The following is an 18159-nucleotide window of genomic DNA, read 5'->3' as shown; positions in this document are numbered from 1 at the left end:
ACTATGACACTTTATCACCAACAATACCATTCACACGAAATGCTTCCCTCAAACACGATTAACGAACAATTGAAATCTTCATAATTGCACAAAATTGTCAAACGCGTATACAAGACATCAAAAATTAAATTCTGCAAAAATACCATTAGAATAATGACAATTACCAAATCTACACATGCAATATAGACTACAATTACTAAACTACAAATTACTACAACAATACTGCTGTCTGCTATTTTTACTATCAAAAGAATTCCAAGGGACGATCCGAAGCAGCGGTCGCCACGTACATGGGGGCTTAATTAAATATTAGTTCAAATAATTTTAATTTTTCGTCGCTGAATGTCCGGTTACGAAGTCTCGTAACCGGTTGGCCCTGACTAGTATTTCTCCGCAATCTGACTGCATAGAATAACAACAAAGAATGAAAGAAAACCTCCGTTAACACAATTAATTAATTAAGTCCCCAGCAACTATAAAACCTACGAAACAACAAAGCACAAATGTAACTGTGTGGAAGTGTGATTCAACGTACACATCTGGCACGGTTCTTCCTCAATAAGACCAGATATTTTAAACACCATTTATACTGAAGTAATTTTTAAAAAAACCAGAAATACTATAATTGGACACAGAAACCACAAATACAGTCTAATACAAGAACACGAGCCAGATGCTTTGTTGACTGAACCTGTGACCAAGAGGCATTTTTGTTTAAGACATTGAAATAATAAAAAAAAGGAATTTTTTACCTATATATATATTGACGAAAAGTACACTCTGATCATTACAGCATCCCCAATCCAACAACATCTGGTGTCTAGCCCATCAAAACAATACTACAACTTCTGAACAAGCACTCACTACCGCAACTTCTCAACTACGACACGCTACTGCCACATCTCAACAAGCACTCTCCACTACTACTTCTCAATAAGCACTGCCAGTGGAGGCGGCGGAATAATACTCTTTGGCGCAATCTCTGGCGCTGTGACTCAGTGTAGCCACCTTTCAAGAGGAAGCCATCTGGTCTAATTTTGCTCAGAACATAGTTTAAACACTGTTTATCCTTAAGAATCATAAAAGAAGGCCGTATATATGAACAGATCTGGGGACACTGGGTGGCTTTAGTTTGATTATATAATGGCAAGACTGAGATTTCGAAAGCAGATTTTAAAGATATTTCAAAGGGCAGATGCGGAGTCTGATCATAATTTTTTGATTACGATCTGCAGATTACAACTGAAAAATTGCAAAAATGTAGAAAATTAAGGACATGACATCTGGGATAAACTGAAGGAGCCAGACGTTATCGGAAGTTTCAAATTAAGCATTAGGAGACGTTGTATTAAAGCATGGGAAAGAATACAATACAGGACGAGTAGGTAGCTTTGAGAGATGAAATAGGGAAGGCTGCAAAACACCACTAGGTAAAAGTATAGGGACTGTATAACACGACAGAAACTGAAATTATTTCATGAAAGGAGAGAACACAAAAAAATACTGCAAATGAAGCAGACGAAAGGGAATTCTGAAAATAATGTTGACATAAAGTGCAATACGGCAGAGTAGGAGTGGCTAGAGAGAAAATGCAGGGCTTAGAGTATTTAACTTCTTGAAAGATAGGTGCCTCTTGCAGGAAAGTTAAAGAGACATATTGCTATGGTGCCCATGGGCACCAGCAGCAACGCACGTGAGGGCTATAACGTTCTCGTTGAACGGAGAGCAGCGCTCACGCGGTCCGGAGCAGACACGCGGGATTTTCAGGTAAACCCCCAGACCGCGAGGAGGTACACGGAGAGGTACTGACTACCAGGTATTTCGCCAGGCGGCATAGCAATATAACGACCAGATCCTATCACTAGTTACAGCACGTTTCTTCCGGGAGATTGGCTATTTAAGGAAACCCATGGAGCACTGCAGACGGTTCCCGTCGACGAGAGCTGCCGATTCATGCGCCGAATGTTTGCAGTCCTTCTGTTAAGCTCCCTTTGACGTGCCATCGGTGACTACCGTGTAATGCCGACAAGTAGGCTTCCGCGTTGGAAAAGAACTTTTAGAGTGTTGGTCCTTTCAGTGTTTAGATTCGGTTTCCTGGAGTTAGTTGGAGCCAAGTCCACAAACCGCAGAACAGGTGGAGTTAATTTGTAATTATAGATTGTGGCAAACTTTTTTTTTTGTTTTCGGAAGGACAATAAAGGATAATTTTAAAACTGGAACAACAACAGCTAAAATAGTTGTAAATGATAGTTGGGCACTTCATACAGTGAACAGTTATTTTTAAATACAGGTGTTAAAACTATTAAAATGAAACTAAATGAAATGTCCAATCGTTTGCTGCAGCTCTATTTGTTCAGATCACCACCGCAAATATTGGGTTGCACCTTCTGGTGTAAATACAAATGCTATGTCATAGGCTTCAGAATGACGCAATGTAACAATTGGCTTGGCTAGGTAAAGATTTCGGCATTCCTCAATCGACAAGAACTATCGTCAAATGATAGAGATCGTCGTCACTGAAGGAAGTCATGTCTGTGTTAAGTCGCGAACTGTACATGTTCCGATCAAAATATGCTCTTGTCGGCATTCTGTTACTTGACATAGTAATTTATTACTGAGGACATCATAAAAATGTACAAAGAAGCAGTGAGCATATTCAAACATAAACAGACTCACCAAGCCGTTTTATACGTAATTGCGAAACGGCCGGTTTGTGACTTCATCCGACCACTGCATTTGTCATCTACATCTACGTCAACACACATACTCGGCAAGCCAGAGTACGGTGCATGGCGGAGGGTACGTTCTATTACTACAAATCATTCCCCTTCAGTTGCACTCGAAAATAGAGCGAGGTAGAAACCACTATCTGATTTCTCTTTTCTTATGTTCGTGGTTTTAGCGCGAAATGTATGTTGGGGGTAATATTATCGTTCTGCGTCAGCTTCGAATGCCCGTTCTCTAAATTTTCTCAGTAGCGTTCCTCGAAAAGAGCGCCGCCTTTCCTCCAGGGACTCCCATTTGAGTTCCCGGAGTCTCTCCGAAATACGTGCATATTGATAGAACCCACAGATAAGAAATCTTGAAGCCCGCCCATGAACTGATCCACATGAGTTCCAAAAGAAATCCGTTGGAATTCGATTACTGTCAATTCAACTAAGTACCTGGGTGTTAAAATTACGAACAACTTCAGTTGGAAAGACCACATAGATAATATTGTGGGGAAGGCGTTTCATTGGCAGGACACTTAGAAGATGCAACAAGTCCACTAAAGAGACAGCTTACACTACACTTGTTCGTCCTCTGTTAGAATATTGTTGCGCGGTGTGGGATCCTTACCAGGTGGGATTGACGGAGGACATAGAAAGGGTGGAAAAAAGGGCAGCTCCTTTTGTATTATATCGTAATAGGGGAGAGAGTGAGGCAGATATGATACGCGAGTTGGGATGGAAGTCATTAAAGCAAAGACGTTTTTCGTCGCGGCGAGATCTATTTACGAAATTTCAGTCACCAACTTTCTCTACCGAATGCGAAAATATTTTGTTGAGCCCAACCTACATAGGTAGGAATGATCATCAAAATAAAATAAGAGAAATCAGAGCTCGAACAGAAAGGTTTAGGTGTTCGTTTTTCCCGCGCGCTGTTCGGGAGTGGAATGGTAGACAGATAGTATGATTATGGTTCGATGAACCCTCTGCCAAGCACTTAAATGTGAATTTCAGAGTAATCATGTAGATGTAGAACTGCTTCGATGTCTTCCCATGGTGGTGATCCCAGACACTTGAGCCGTACTGCGTTCTACATGCAGTCTCCTTTACAGATGAACTACACTACCCTAAAACTCCACAATAGACCAAAATCGACCATTCGCCTTCTCCACTACACTCTTTATGTGCTCGATTCATTTCGTAACGCTTTGCAACGTTATGCCTAAACAATTAATCGGCCTGACTGTTTCAAGTAGCACGCTACTAACGCTATATCCGAACATTACGGGTTTCTTTTTCTTACTCGTCTTCGTTAACTTACATATTTCTACATTTACAGGAAGTTGCCATTCAACACAGCAAGTATAAGTTTTGTCTGAGTCATCTTACAGTCACTCGGCGACGACAGTTTCCGTACATAACAGCAGCGGATTGCTGCTCACCCTCCCCGTCAGGTAAGTTTTGTTACAGTGAATAACAGCAATCCTGTCACACTTCTCTGGGGCACTTCTGACGGTACCTTTGTCTCTGACGAAGCTACGGAGCGTGTACTGCAGAAAACGTGGCACTGTTTGCTTTACTTAGTATCAAAGCCTACAACATTCTTACGTTATATCCTTCTACGATTCTGTTAAATCGTAGCGATTGCACCACGGTATAACCACAGTATCGGAGAGTCGAATTTGGTGATTACCTGGTCCCAATACATGATCTACTGCTACCCATTTACCCTTAACGCCCTGGCGAAAAGTGCATTTGAATTCCCTAAGTCGAGCGTTGAAGCTTATTTTAACTGTACCCCTGCACCTGCTGTAACAAGCGGCCGGGCTAAGTCCTAAACTGTGTTGAAACATTTACGCTCTTTTCTTGTCAAAATGGTTCAAATGGCTCTGAGCACTATGGGACTTAACATCTATGGTCATCAGTCCCCTAGAACTTAGAACTACTTAAACCTAACTAACCTAAGGACAGCACACAACACCCAGCCATCACTCTTTTCTTGTCCGTCGCAACACCGCGTAGGAAAATATAAGTTATGAGATTAGTTAGCTGTTGGATTTAGTGCAAAATAAAGTAAACAATGCCAACTGTTCCGCAATACGAGTTCGATAACGCACGTTGATGCGACTCGATCATGTCAGGCAGGCGTCGCTGGACGTCACGACGTGGACGTTGCGGTTTAGCTACAGCCAATATACCTGTTTTCCTCAGTGAAAATGGATTCTATAAGCAACCTGAGCTATCAGTAAAAGGAATCTAACCTGTATAACACTGTCCGTTTGTTGTTTGAGTGTCAGTTTCACTGTCATTTAAGCCTTCGACAGACAGTTACATGAAAAACTCAAAACTAACATTTGGATAAGCTATCTGACTGCTTATTTCAACATGGAAAACTCCAGGAACAAATGACCTATAACAGTGAAAACCTAACCTATCTGACTGCGTTTTTGAACATGAAGTGATATAGGGTCTGATTTATGCAACGGAATCTTCTGGATTAGAGTACGTGGCATGTTGTGGTGCGTCATTGTCTCTGTTTTGGCCCTAAGTTTTGCACTCACCTCTTCAGATGACTGCTTTTTTCCACGTGGTTTACAGCAATTCGCTGCAGCATGCAGCAGCAGCGGCTAAAGCTTATTGTTACTAAGAATTAATTTAATAAACAGGAGTTTGTTTGGGTCGTATTAACTACTAAATAAGTCTATTTAAAACTTCAGAATCATCATAACCCATAACCAATAATAGACAATGACAGTTACAATAACATAGGTACCAATAATGGCTGGGTGCCAGGTTAACAAATTACACTCCTGGAAATGGAAAAAAGAACTCATTGACGCCGGTGTGTCAGACCCACCATACTTGCTCCGGACACTGCGAGAGGGCTGTACAAGCAATGATCACACGCACGGCACAGCGGACACACCAGGAACCGCGGTGTTGGCCGTCGAATGGCGCTAGCTGCGCAGCATTTGTGCACCGCCGCCGTCAGTGTCAGCCAGTTTGCCGTGGCATACGGAGCTCCATCGCAGTCTTTAACACTGGTAGCATGCCGGGACAGCGTGGACGTGAACCGTATGTGCAGTTGCCGGACTTTGAGCGGGGGCGTATTGTGGGCATGCGGGAGGCCGGGTGGACGTACCGCCGAATTGCTCAACACGTGGGGCGTGAGGTCACCACAGTACATCGATGTTGTCGCCAGTGGTCGGCGGAAGGTGCACGTGCCCGTCGACCTGGGACCGGACCGCAGCGACGCACGGATGCACGCCAAGACCGTAGGATCCTACGCAGTGCCGTAGGGGACCGCACCGCTACTTCCCAGCAAATTAGGGACACTGTTGCTCCTGGGGTATCGGCGAGGACCATTCGCAACCGTCTCCATGAAGCTGGGCTACGGTCCCGCACACCGTTAGGCCGTCTTCCGCTCACGCCCCAATATCGTGCAGCCCGCCTCCAGTTGTGTCGCGACAGGCGTGAATGGAGGGACGAATGGAGACGTGTCGTCTTCAGCGATGAGAGTCGCTTCTGCCTTGGTGCCAATGATGGTCGTATGCGTGTTTGGCGCCGTGCAGGTGAGCGCCACAATCAGGACTGCATACGACCGAGGCACACAGGGCCAACACCCGGCATCATGGTGTGGGGAGCGATCTCCTACACTGGCCGTACACCACTGGTGATCGTCGAGGGGACACTGAATAGTGCAAGGTACATCCAAACCGTCATCGAACCCATCGTTCTACCATTCCTAGACCGGCAAGGGAACTTGCTGTTCCAACAGGACAATGCACGTCCGCATGTATCCCGTGCCACCCAACGTGCTCTAGAAGGTGTAAGTCAACTACCCTGGCCAGCAAGATCTCCGGATCTATCCCCCATTGAGCATGTTTGGGACTGGATGAAGCGTTGTCTCACGCGGTCTGCACGTGCAGCACGAACGCTGGTCCAACTGAGGCGGCAGGTGGAAATGGCATGGCAAGCCGTTCCACAGGACTACATCCAGCATCTCTACGATCGTCTCCATGGGAGAATAGCAGCCTGCATTGCTGCGAAAGGTGGATATACACTGTACTAGTGCCGACATTGTGCATGCTCTGTTGCCTGTGTCTATGTGCCTGTGGTTCTGTCAGTGAGATCATGTGATGTATCTGACCCCAGGAATGTGTCAATAAAGTTTCCCCTTCCTGGGACAATGAATTCACGGTGTTCTTATTTCAATTTCCAGGAGTGTAATAACATAAAAAGGGAAATAGGAAAAATTATTTCGGCCCGCTCTTGATCGTCAAGCACAGGCTTTCGTACTACTTTCCTGGAGTGTATTTCAATTTCAAACTTACATTTACATTTAGTAACCACAGCATTTATATATTAATTAGTTGTGAAGAATAATAATTATTATTTGGAGGATAAGGAGGTTTCTTTAACCGTCATGCAAACATGGGATTTTGAAACTCGGACTAAAAATCACGAGCCTAACCCTGCAATGCTTTTGTATTATGCTTGCGAATTTTTCCTTGCATTCCATCTTCAAGCGTAGTTAAGCCATGTAAATCTTTCTTGGCTATATAAATGAAATCAGGCCTTGAGTGTGGTAAGACCTGCCATCACGGACGTGAGGGCAGCGTGACAGGTCTTCTGTCTCCGAGCTCTCGACCGACAATACTAGTTCCACTCTCACATACAGATCTCGTCTCACAACAACTCTTAGAATCACGCTCCCCTGTTTCGCCTTCAGACTGTTAAAAGCGATGTATGAGTGCTCACACAATGCAAAGAATAGCATTAAATTGACTATATTGTTTTCAATGTAATGGAGAGTTATGACCCACCCCTTACAATGTTTGAATGCGAAAACACTATCTGTATCTTTATAATCTCTGATGATGTGCAAATTGCCCCGTTCGTCTCAGGCCTGGTGCAGCAACAGTTGTTCCACGTTCCACATAAAAGATAGTCTCTGTTGCAATACACTAATAACGAGCTTTGCGTTCTTAACTTAAAAATGCAGTAGAGTACACATTAGTGAGAATCACAAGCCACGGTGGTAATCACCTTAGTTAATACTGAAACCATGTAAAAACCAGACGAAGCGAAAAACTCAATAGTCAAACTGAAGGTAAAAATCCGAGCACCAATAGGAAACGGTGTAGATGGGCCTGCGGTCACAGACATGTGTCTCACTAATAAACAAATACTGTAGCTGATGGAAAGTGTGCTGAGACGTGGAGAATGTGGAGTTACGACAAGTTTAGTGTACAATGTTTTCAAAATAATAACGGTCAACGCTTAGTATCAAGAATGGAACGCTCACCTAATCTACACGGGATGTTAACTTCTGCTAAGACTGCGTAAAAGTGGCGAGAAACGCAGGTATTAACTTTTAAAAACATCCGAAGGGAATTAGATGACGCTGAGACAAATAAGCTCATATAAGACACATGGGGCCGCAAACGTGGGGGAATGTCCCAAAAGTGGATGCCAAATGTTAAATGTGTGACGTCATCTGATGACGTCCGCCGCCGCAAGTGCAGCGTTGGACTTGTCGATCATATTCTCATACAGAGAGCACTCTGTTTTCATTCTCCATGATTCGATGTGAAACGGCAATGCTCGTGGTAGTGGCAGTACAAGACTACAATGAATCGCTTTACATTTACGAAAGCAGAGTGCTCTAGTGAAGTATAGCGCTGCCACCTACCATTCGATAGTATCGATAGTACGATCGACAAGCCCTGCCGCTGCACGTGAGGCGAGGCATTACATCTGGTGTTCAACATTTGTCATCCATTTTTGGAGTAATTCCAGATATTTGCGGCCCCATCGGTCTTATAATAAGTGATGTGTCTCAGCGTCATCAAACGTCGCTTCGGGAGTTTTTTTATCCTTAATAGGAATAACCTTGTATGCCATAGTTTGCCGCAACTACAAGGACACCTCCTCCAAACACAGTACCATTTATTACGAGCTAAATACAGGCTCCAGTGACATTAATGTGACCACCGCTTGTGTTCGACGTCAACTGACTGTAAGTGTCAACATAGCAGTGGAGGCGCGTCGGGGGAACGCGGGAAACAGTGGAATATTTGTCGTAATGCTGAAACGGAGCGGTTTAGCTCACGTCCAAAAGGAAATTGCCGTTGGCTTTCGGATCAGGAATGGAAGCATTTTCGTAACGGCTAAGTCTGTAAAATGTTCGCATGCCGCCATATCTAGAATTGGTGCCGAGATAACTGTGATGCACCGCTGCCCATTTATGAAAGGGACGAACAATGGCTGCGGATATGTGCACTGACGTATAGACACGCAACTGTTGAACAGCTTACAGCCCAGATGAACCAAGGGGCTACCAATAGTGTCTCCCCAACGACCATTCGGGAGAACGTATCTGCGTGTGGACCTCTGCAGCAGATGCCTGGCTCATGCAACCAAGCTGACTGCTTTTCATCGGCGATGAAGGCTAGAATTTGCACACCAGCACCGCAACTCCAGACTGGAGAGTGTAGTTTTATGGTCTTTGGAATATTTTTGTGGTATTCCCTGGGTGATCTCATCATTCTACAAACCACAATGGATCAACACAAGTATGCATCTATCCTTGGGGTCCATGTCCATCCCTACATGAAGTTTGTTTTTCCTCGGGACAGTGGCATCTTCTAACAGGATAATGCAACGTGTAATGCAACTCGCAGTACGTTCATGGTTCGAGGAACGCAACGATGTGTTTATCGTTCTCCCCTGGCCACCAGGCTTCCTGCATTTAAGCTCAGCCCTCGATCGGACTGGTTGCGTCATGGACGGTCAACTGAGAAACATAGCGTTGTTGTCCATGACACTGGAGTCGACGTGGTTCCACATCCCTGTGGTACGTGACTCACGATGATTCTCTTTCTATACGCATCGCAGTGGTCCGCTCTGCAAAAGGTGGGTATTCAGGCTTTTGACAGCTGGTCACATTAATATGACCCGGTCGCTGTACAGATTTTAAAGAAATGAGAAGCACTACGAATGATAAAAGGCACGTGACAGAATAAAGAATCACATGCAAAATTTTAATGCCTTGAAGTCTTTGGTCCATTTGGCGAGTACATTGGGTCTCAGCTTCTTCCTCTTCAGCGCTGTTGTCGGTTAGGATTCCCCGTGGTTAGGCACTGGTGATTACTCGCTTATATGGCCAGAACAAGGTATTAAGCAAGAAATGATTGTCAGTAAGGAGTGCTGAGCTCCCGCCAGGCTGGCCGTCCCGTCTAACGCACTGCTTCCCGAGAGGGAAGGCGTGCCGTCCCCGGCACGAATCCGCTCGACGGATTAGTGTCGAGGTCCGGTGTGCCGGCCAGCCTGTGGATGGTTTTCTATCTGCATCGGCGAATGCAGGCTGGTTCCCTTTGCTCCGCCTCAGTTACACTTTGTCGTCGATTGCTGATCAAACACTTTCTCCACATACGAGGTGCATTCAAGTTCTAAGGCCTGCGATTTTTTTTCTCCGGACTGGAAAGAGATAGAAACATGCGCATTGTTTTAAAATGAGGCCGCGTTCATTGTCAATACGTCCCAAAGATGGCAGCACCGTACGGCAGATGGAATTTTACCGCCAGCGGCGAGAATGAGAACTGTGCACACAATTCTGCATGACGACCTGAAAATGCGAAAAGTGTCATCCAGGTGGGTGCCACGAATGCTGACGGACGACCACATGGCTGCCCGTGTGGCATGTTGCCAAGCAATGTTGACGCGCAACGACAGCATGAATGGGACTTTCTTTTCGTCGTTTGTGACAATGGATGAGACGTGGATGCCATTTTTCAATCCAGAAACAAAGCGCCAGTGAGTGCAATGGAAGCACACAGATTCACCGCCACCAAAAAAATTTCGGGTAACCGCCAGTGCTGAAAAAATGATGGTGTCCATGTTCTGGGACAGCGAGGGCGTAATCCTTACCCATTGCGTTCCAAAGGGCACTACAGTAACAGGTGCATCCTACAAAAATGTTTTGAAGAACAAATTCCTTCCCGCACTGCAACAAAAACGTCCGGGAAGGGCTGCGCGTGTGCTGTTCACCAAGACAACGCACCCGCACATCGAGCTAACGTTACGCAACAGTTTCTTCGTGATAACAACTTTGAAGTGGTTCCTCATGCTCGCTACTCACCTGACCTGGCTCCTAGTGACTTTTGGCTTTTTCCAACAATGAAAGACACTCTCTGTGGCCGCACATTCACCAGCCGTGCTGCTATGCCTCAGCGATTTTCCAGTCGTCAAAACAGACTCCTAAAGAAGCCTTCGCCGCTGCCATGGAATCATAGCATCAGCGTTGTGAAAAATGTGTACGTCTGCAGGGCGATTACTTCGAGAAGTAACGCCAGTTTCATCGATTTCGGGTAAGTAGTTAATCAGAAAAAAAATCGGAGGCCTTAGAACTTGAATGCACCTCGTACGTGTACACCATAATTTGTCTACCACGCAAACATTCGGGTTACACTCGTCTGGAATGAGACGTTCCCCGATGGGGGGCACTGGGGCCGAACCGCACAATAACCCTGGGTTCGATGTGGTCGGCGGCGGGGTGAGTGGACTGCTGTAGCCTGTTGTGGGGTTGTGTAACACTGAGGTCTACGTCGGGGACGAAACTCTCTATCGTTTCTAGGTCCCAGTTCAATACATAAATACACACATACACGGCGTGTTGAGCTGCATTTCTAGTTGTTGTTATGAAAATCATTCCTCTTGTTGGTAACGTCAAGCCCCAAACTGACGAAATTTCTTTACTTTCGCAGCTAAGCCTGTAATTGTAGGTAGGTAGGAAAAGACGGCGTTTCGAGAAGGCGCCTGTCTTGCAAGTTGGAACTTGGGTTGTGCCGCAGATTTCGAGAATTGTCGGTGGGAAAGGTCGTCCCCTGTACTCTGCTTTTGTCTCTATCGCACAATGTCACAAGAAATATTTCCCACGCTTCATAAATTTCGCTTGGTGTTGCGTCTGGTTGTTTGAAAATACCTTGGTTTGTCTCGTAAATGCTTGTGAGTTTTTTCTTCTGTTGTCCGAAGGAAATGGTAGTAGTGTCACATCAGATTCCTATATGAAGAGAAAGAATAACTTGTACACTGAATTCGCATGATGATGATGATTGCAGCATGTATGGAGAGTTATCCCTGTCACGGTTCTAGAAAGAGATGTTATTTAGAGAAGAGGCTAAAGCTGTCACCAATACCAGGATATGTACGTTATCATCTTCGATGGTAACACTATCACAGTCAGCAACTTTGATAAAGCAGTGTTCACTATCAAGACATCAGCATCCTCTGTTGCTTGCTTATCTACAAAGCCCCTTATTGCCATTTCAGTTAACAGCACGGAAGTGAAGTTCCTGTTATTGATGACGTTTTATAAAAAAATTTTGTTGCACTATAATAGTTGTTGCTTTGGAGAAGACTAATTTTGTGAATGAGTGCAATAACGCTGTTGCTTTCGTTCTTTGGTAACGGGTGCTACTAGGATACCTGTCAAAAGCTACTATGATATTACTTCCGATTAGTATTTGCACGTAGTCTATATATGTCTTGCAAACCAACTCGAACGTGACTGTTGTAATCATACTCTTTAGAACTTCATGTAGAAGGTCTCCACCGTCAGTTACTACACATTCCTGTATCCCAAGATTCGCTTCTTCCTTCTGGAGTGAACAGTGCATATAACGCTGGCTTGGGGCCCTTGCAGAACCGTTCTCAGTGAAGAAATCCATTAGAAAAACTATAAGCTCAAATTTTAACAACACTCTCAGCGTTTCATCAGATCGCTTGACGACGTAAAATCGTTAGAATAGAGTAAGTGGTTTGTCTGTTCCTCTTCTGTCTGAGTTTTTCAGGGCAAATGAAACTAAGGCTGGAACCAGAACCTAATTACTTCGTTTGAACTTCACATCTTCAAAATTTTCTCGCCATGCCAATTGCTCTAGCTAAATAACTGTTCACCCCTTCCCAACCATTTGTTATGGTGGTAGGAGGGACTGCCTTCTTAGCCAAAGGAATGGTGACTGTTCAGAGAACCCTAGTTACACAAGAAAACCTCATATCTTCAAGTTGTTCAGATGTTCCTGAACGTACCTCAGTGAACAAGAATATTTGTTCACAAGCGGTTGAGGCATGCAAGACAGAAGATCGATCGAAACAATACGCTATCCGTTATGCAGTGACCGTGGGGCAGCCCTTCATAAATCCTCACCGCCGTCATTAGCGTCTGTTGTACGGTCATGTTTGATCAGACCCACAAGGAATGTTGCAGGGATCTTCATCCGTGAATTTGTGAAATTAATGAAGATCCATTTTGTCGTTTCGACAGAGCATGACCTTGCAGTACCGGATGTGAACCCTTAGCACAGATGAGATGGCCTGCTGAATGGAAGCAGGAAAATTCTTTGACATATTCGAAGTGCAGGTTCCTGTACCACATCAGAATGGCTTTAATGAAGATTTTCATTAGGATACAAATACAAAATCCATAGCGCAGCAATTAGGCCACAATACTACCTTTTCACCAATAGCGAGTCAGCGATGGAGGATGATGGTGGCAGCATGGAATTCTCCAACCCATTCATGGGATGGTGGGAGGGGGGCGGGGAGAGGGGGCGGCGCGCGAGGCGCTTCTTGGGATGATAAACGTTGACCGTTAGAGAAACATGCTGTTATGATTTTCACAAATGTTGTAAAATTGAAGCTATAATGCCAAGAGGCGTACTTTTTACTGTTTTTTGATGATTCGAGAAATTTACGTTATTTTGAAGCTCTGTGTGTTGTAAATGTCGGTGTAAAATGAGGTGTAACCATTACAAATTGTACGAAATTTAATGCTGTACAGGAAGATTTAAGTGTATTCTGTCATAGGACGCAAGAGAAAAAATATATAGGGAGAAACTGAAAAAGTATCAAAACTTCGTGCTTTTTCAGACGCCCCTAAATTACCACAAGATTCTCGAGGTAGAAAACTCGGATTCTACACTAAAGACATTCTAAACATAAAGAAAAATTGGACATTTTGTATGGTATCCCCCCTTCTTTTTAACTACCTGCCGACTGACCCAAATAATCATATAACAAAAATCAAAAATCGCCAAGAATACAGAAGCCGGATTCGAAAGCCCGCTCTGTATGACAAAAAACCAAGCGAAGTGGCTGAGCGGTTAGCGCACTACACTCGCATTCGGGAGGACGATGGTTAAAAGCCGTTTTCGGCCATCCAGATTCATGTTTTCCGTGATTTCTATAAATCGCTCCAGGTAAATGCTGTGACGGTTCCTTTGAAAGGCCGCGGCAGATTTGCTTCCCCATGCTTGACACAATCCGAGCTTGTGCTCCGTTTATAACGACCTTGATGTTGACGAGACGTTAAATCCAATCTATTTATTTATTTATTTATTTTTTTGAGGATGAAAATAGTAAAATTCTGGTATTCAGCACCGCTAACGATATTTTAAGTCAATAGGGCAGAACGCAGACTGTATCATAGATATGGAGTTTTAATAGTTGCATAGAAGGATCTACAGTACTTTACACTGAGGTGACAGAAGTCCTAATATCGTGTCGGGCCTCCTTTTGCCCGACATAATGCAGCACCTCAACGTGGCAAGGACGCAACAAGTCACTGGAAATCCCCTGCTGAAATATTGAACCATGTTGCCCCCATAGCCGTCCATAATTGCGAAATTGCTGCATGTGTAGGACTTTCTGCATGACCTCATATATCCACTGGCTTCCATAAATTTTCGATGGAATTCATGTCATGAATCTTTGTCACCAAATAATTCGTTCGAATTGTCCAGAATGTTCTTGAAACCAACAGCAAACCATTGTGGTCCGGTGACATTGTGCATTGTCATCCATAAAATTCCATCGTTGTTTGGGAACACGAAGTCCATGAATGGCTGCAAATGGTCTCCAATTAGCCGATCGTGATCATTTCCAGTGAATGACCGGTGAAACACGTATGTGTTCAGTGTATTCAGTACAGCGATGGCGAGGCATGACAGAATCTCTGACCAGAGAGTTATTTATCGTTGCTAGTCTGCGCTTGACCGCGCGTGAGTGCAGTTGTTGTAAGTTGCGAGTTAGCAGTTGGAGAGTAGTAGTCAGTACAGTTGTGTGTGAGGAGTCGGCGGGCGTCGACATGGGTCTCTGGTCACGATTCAGGACAAGGTATATTGTTAAATAAGGTAATGAAGCAGCTTTGCGCTCAGCTAATAATGTATTGTAATTGTAATTAATTTGTTCAAGAAATGGCACAATAACAATTCTATCTACAAAGCAATCGTTAATGTTCATTTCTCAATTTTTGTGTCGAGTTTACATTGGGCTATTATTTTACAATATTTTTGTAGCGGAGGTACAGTCACTTTTATTTCAATTTTACGATGTTTTGTGGGAGCTCAACAACATTTCGGTCATTACTATTCAGTAACCTTGTGGGGAAATAACTTTTCGCACGTTTTCATTATCATAGACTTTTCTTTTATTTTTGCTGGGAGGTTACGTTGAGCACGATTACCATTGACATTTAAAAAATAATTTTTATCTTTCATTTTTGTGGGGATGTTACACTTGGCCCTATTCCCATTAACATTTGATTATTGTCCTTTTCAAAATTCACGGGGGAGGTTACATCGGTTCAGCTGGACCGGAGGACCCAGTCCAGTCCACGTAAACACAGCCCACACCAATATGGAGCCGCCACCAGTACGCACAGTGCCTTGTTGGTAACTTGGATCCACGGCTTCGTGGGGCCCGCACCACACTCGAACCCTACCATCAGCTCTTACCTACTGAAGTTGGAACTCAAGCCACGGTTTTCTAGAATCCAATCAATGTGGTCACGAGTCCAGTAGAGGTGCTGTTAACAAAGGCACTCGTGTCGATAGTCTGCTGCCATAGCATATGAACGCCAGATTTCAGCGCACTGCTCTCACGGATACGTTTATCGTACGTGTCACATTGATATATGCGGTTATTTAGCGTAGTGTTGCTAGCACTGACAACTCAACGTAAACGCCGCCACTCTCAGTTAAGTGAAGGCCGTCGTCTACTGCGTTGTCCGTGGGGAGAGGTAATGCCTGAAATGAGGTGTTCTCGGCATGTTCTTGAAACAGTGGATCTCGGAGTAGTGAATCCTCTAACGATTTCCGAAAAAGAATTTTCCATTCGCCCACCTACAACTTCGCGTTGAAAGTCTGCTGATTTCCGTCGTGCGGCCAAAATCACGTCGGAAACCCTTTCACATGAATCGCCTGTGTACAAATTACAGCTTCACCAATACAGTGCCCCTTTATACCTTGTGTACACGATACCACTGTCACTTGTATGCGTGCATATCGCTATCCCATGGCTCGTGTCACCGCAGTGTAAGAATTATTCAGCAACTACGGACACACTACGAGGCAAATGTAGAAGAAAGAAACGGTTACGGCAGCAGATCCTAAATTTCGTGATATAGTTGTAAAATAAACCAAGAAAATGACACCTGGTATCTTCGTCTGTACAGTGGAAGGACAGCCCTGACAGTGGAAGTGGGCTTCTCGTAAGTGCTTCACGCATCTTCCTCAACCAGTCACATAACTTGATATTTTAAACGTCTCTATGGGACAACGCTCCAGCGATGTCTTAGCCCTGTAGACTACGATTACTTTCACCAGCAGCCATTTGCTCTTCGCCGTTAAAAGCTGGTAACAGTGCTGCCAGTTGTCAACGATTTTCTTTCGGCGTACAAACGTAGATACTGATCGGAAATGCGACGGAAAGAGTCGACTTAGTCACCGAACGAGGTAGCTCAGTGGTTTGCCCATTGGATTCGCATTCGGGAGGGTGACGGTTCAAATCCCTGTTCGGTCATTCAGATTTAGATTTTCCGTGATTTTCCTAAATCGCTTGTGGCAAATGCTAGGATGGTTAAAAGGAGACGGCCAGTTTCCTTTTCCATCCTTCCGTAATCCTAGTTTGTGTTCCGTCTCTAATGACCTCGTTGCCGCCGGGACGTTAAAAACTTACACTCCTTCGCTCGCAGGCCAGGAAGGTCCTGGTAGAAGCACGGACATGCGCCGCCACGGAGCTGAGGTCCTCTCAAGGCCGGCCGCGTGCTCCACACTTTGCAGCGACCACCGACCGTACCGCTTGTCTCTTTCCTTCAGCAAATAGACGGCCATTCTTGCCCCCCGACGACAAACAGCGGGCCACTGTCAACATTTGCTAATTAGGAGTGTACGGCCGACGGAGCAGTGTGGTGTACCGGCTCCCGAGCACCCAGGTGACGGGTGGCCGCCGCTACCGGACGCCGCGGGAAGGGAAGGCGCTGTGTGTGGGGCGAGGGAACGCATTCTCGGCGATCTTATCTTCCAAGGATTTCCCTTCTCTGGGAAAGCTGGTCAGAGCTCCTTATTACTGCGTATTAGGGAGATCACTAATGTTTTTACTGATGAGCGTATCACACTCAGAATAGTATTCCTTAGAAATCTGATACCTACTAGCGTTTCTACATGTCCATCTACATCTACACATGTTATCCGCTAGACCACGTACAACGCATGGCAAACGTACGCTGTACCACTTCTAGTCATTTCATTTCCTGTTCCACTCGCAAATAGAGCAAGGGAAAATCGACTGACTATATGCCGCCGTACGTGCCCTAACCTCTCTAGTCTTATATTTCTGGTCCTTACGCGAAATGTTCGTTGGCGGCAGTACAACCGTTCTGCAGTCAGCCTCAATTGCTTCCCATTTTAGTTTCTGAAGTATATCCGCAGCACTTGCATGTTGTTTGAACTGACTATATGCCGCTGTACGTCCCTAACCTCTCTAGTCTTATATTTCTGGTCGTTACGTGAAATGTTCGTTGGCGGCAGTACAACCGTTCTGCAGTCAGACTCAATTGCTTCCCATTTTAGTTTCCGAAGTATATCCGCAGCACTTGCATGTTGTTTGAACTGACTATATGCCGCTGTACGTGCCCTAACCTCTCTAGTCTTATATTTCTGGTCCTTACGCGAAATGTTCGTTGGCGGCAGTACAACCGTTCTGCAGTCAGCCTCAATTGCTTCCCATTTTAGTTTCCGAAGTATATCCGCAGCACTTGCATGTTGTTTGAACTGACTATATGCCGCTGTACGTGCCCTAACCTCTCTAGTCTTATATTTCTGGTCATTACGCGAAATGTTCGTTGGCGGCAGTACAACCGTTCTGCAGTCAGCCTCAATTGCTTCCCATTTTAGTTTCCGAAGTATATCCGCAGCACTTGCATGTTGTTTGAACCTACCAGGAAGAACTGTGGCAACCCACTTCTGAACTGCTTCCATGTCCTCCTTTAATCCACCATGGTACTGTTCCCAAACAATGGAACAGTGCTCAACAATGGGTCGCACTAGTGTCCATATACCGTCTCCTTTACAGATGAAACACACTTTGATAAAATTCTAAACCGAAACCG

The sequence above is a fragment of the Schistocerca cancellata genome, chromosome 8, assembly GCF_023864275.1.
Source record: "Schistocerca cancellata isolate TAMUIC-IGC-003103 chromosome 8, iqSchCanc2.1, whole genome shotgun sequence".
Classification (NCBI taxonomy): domain Eukaryota; kingdom Metazoa; phylum Arthropoda; class Insecta; order Orthoptera; family Acrididae; genus Schistocerca; species Schistocerca cancellata.
This window is presented reverse-complemented; position numbering follows the sequence as displayed.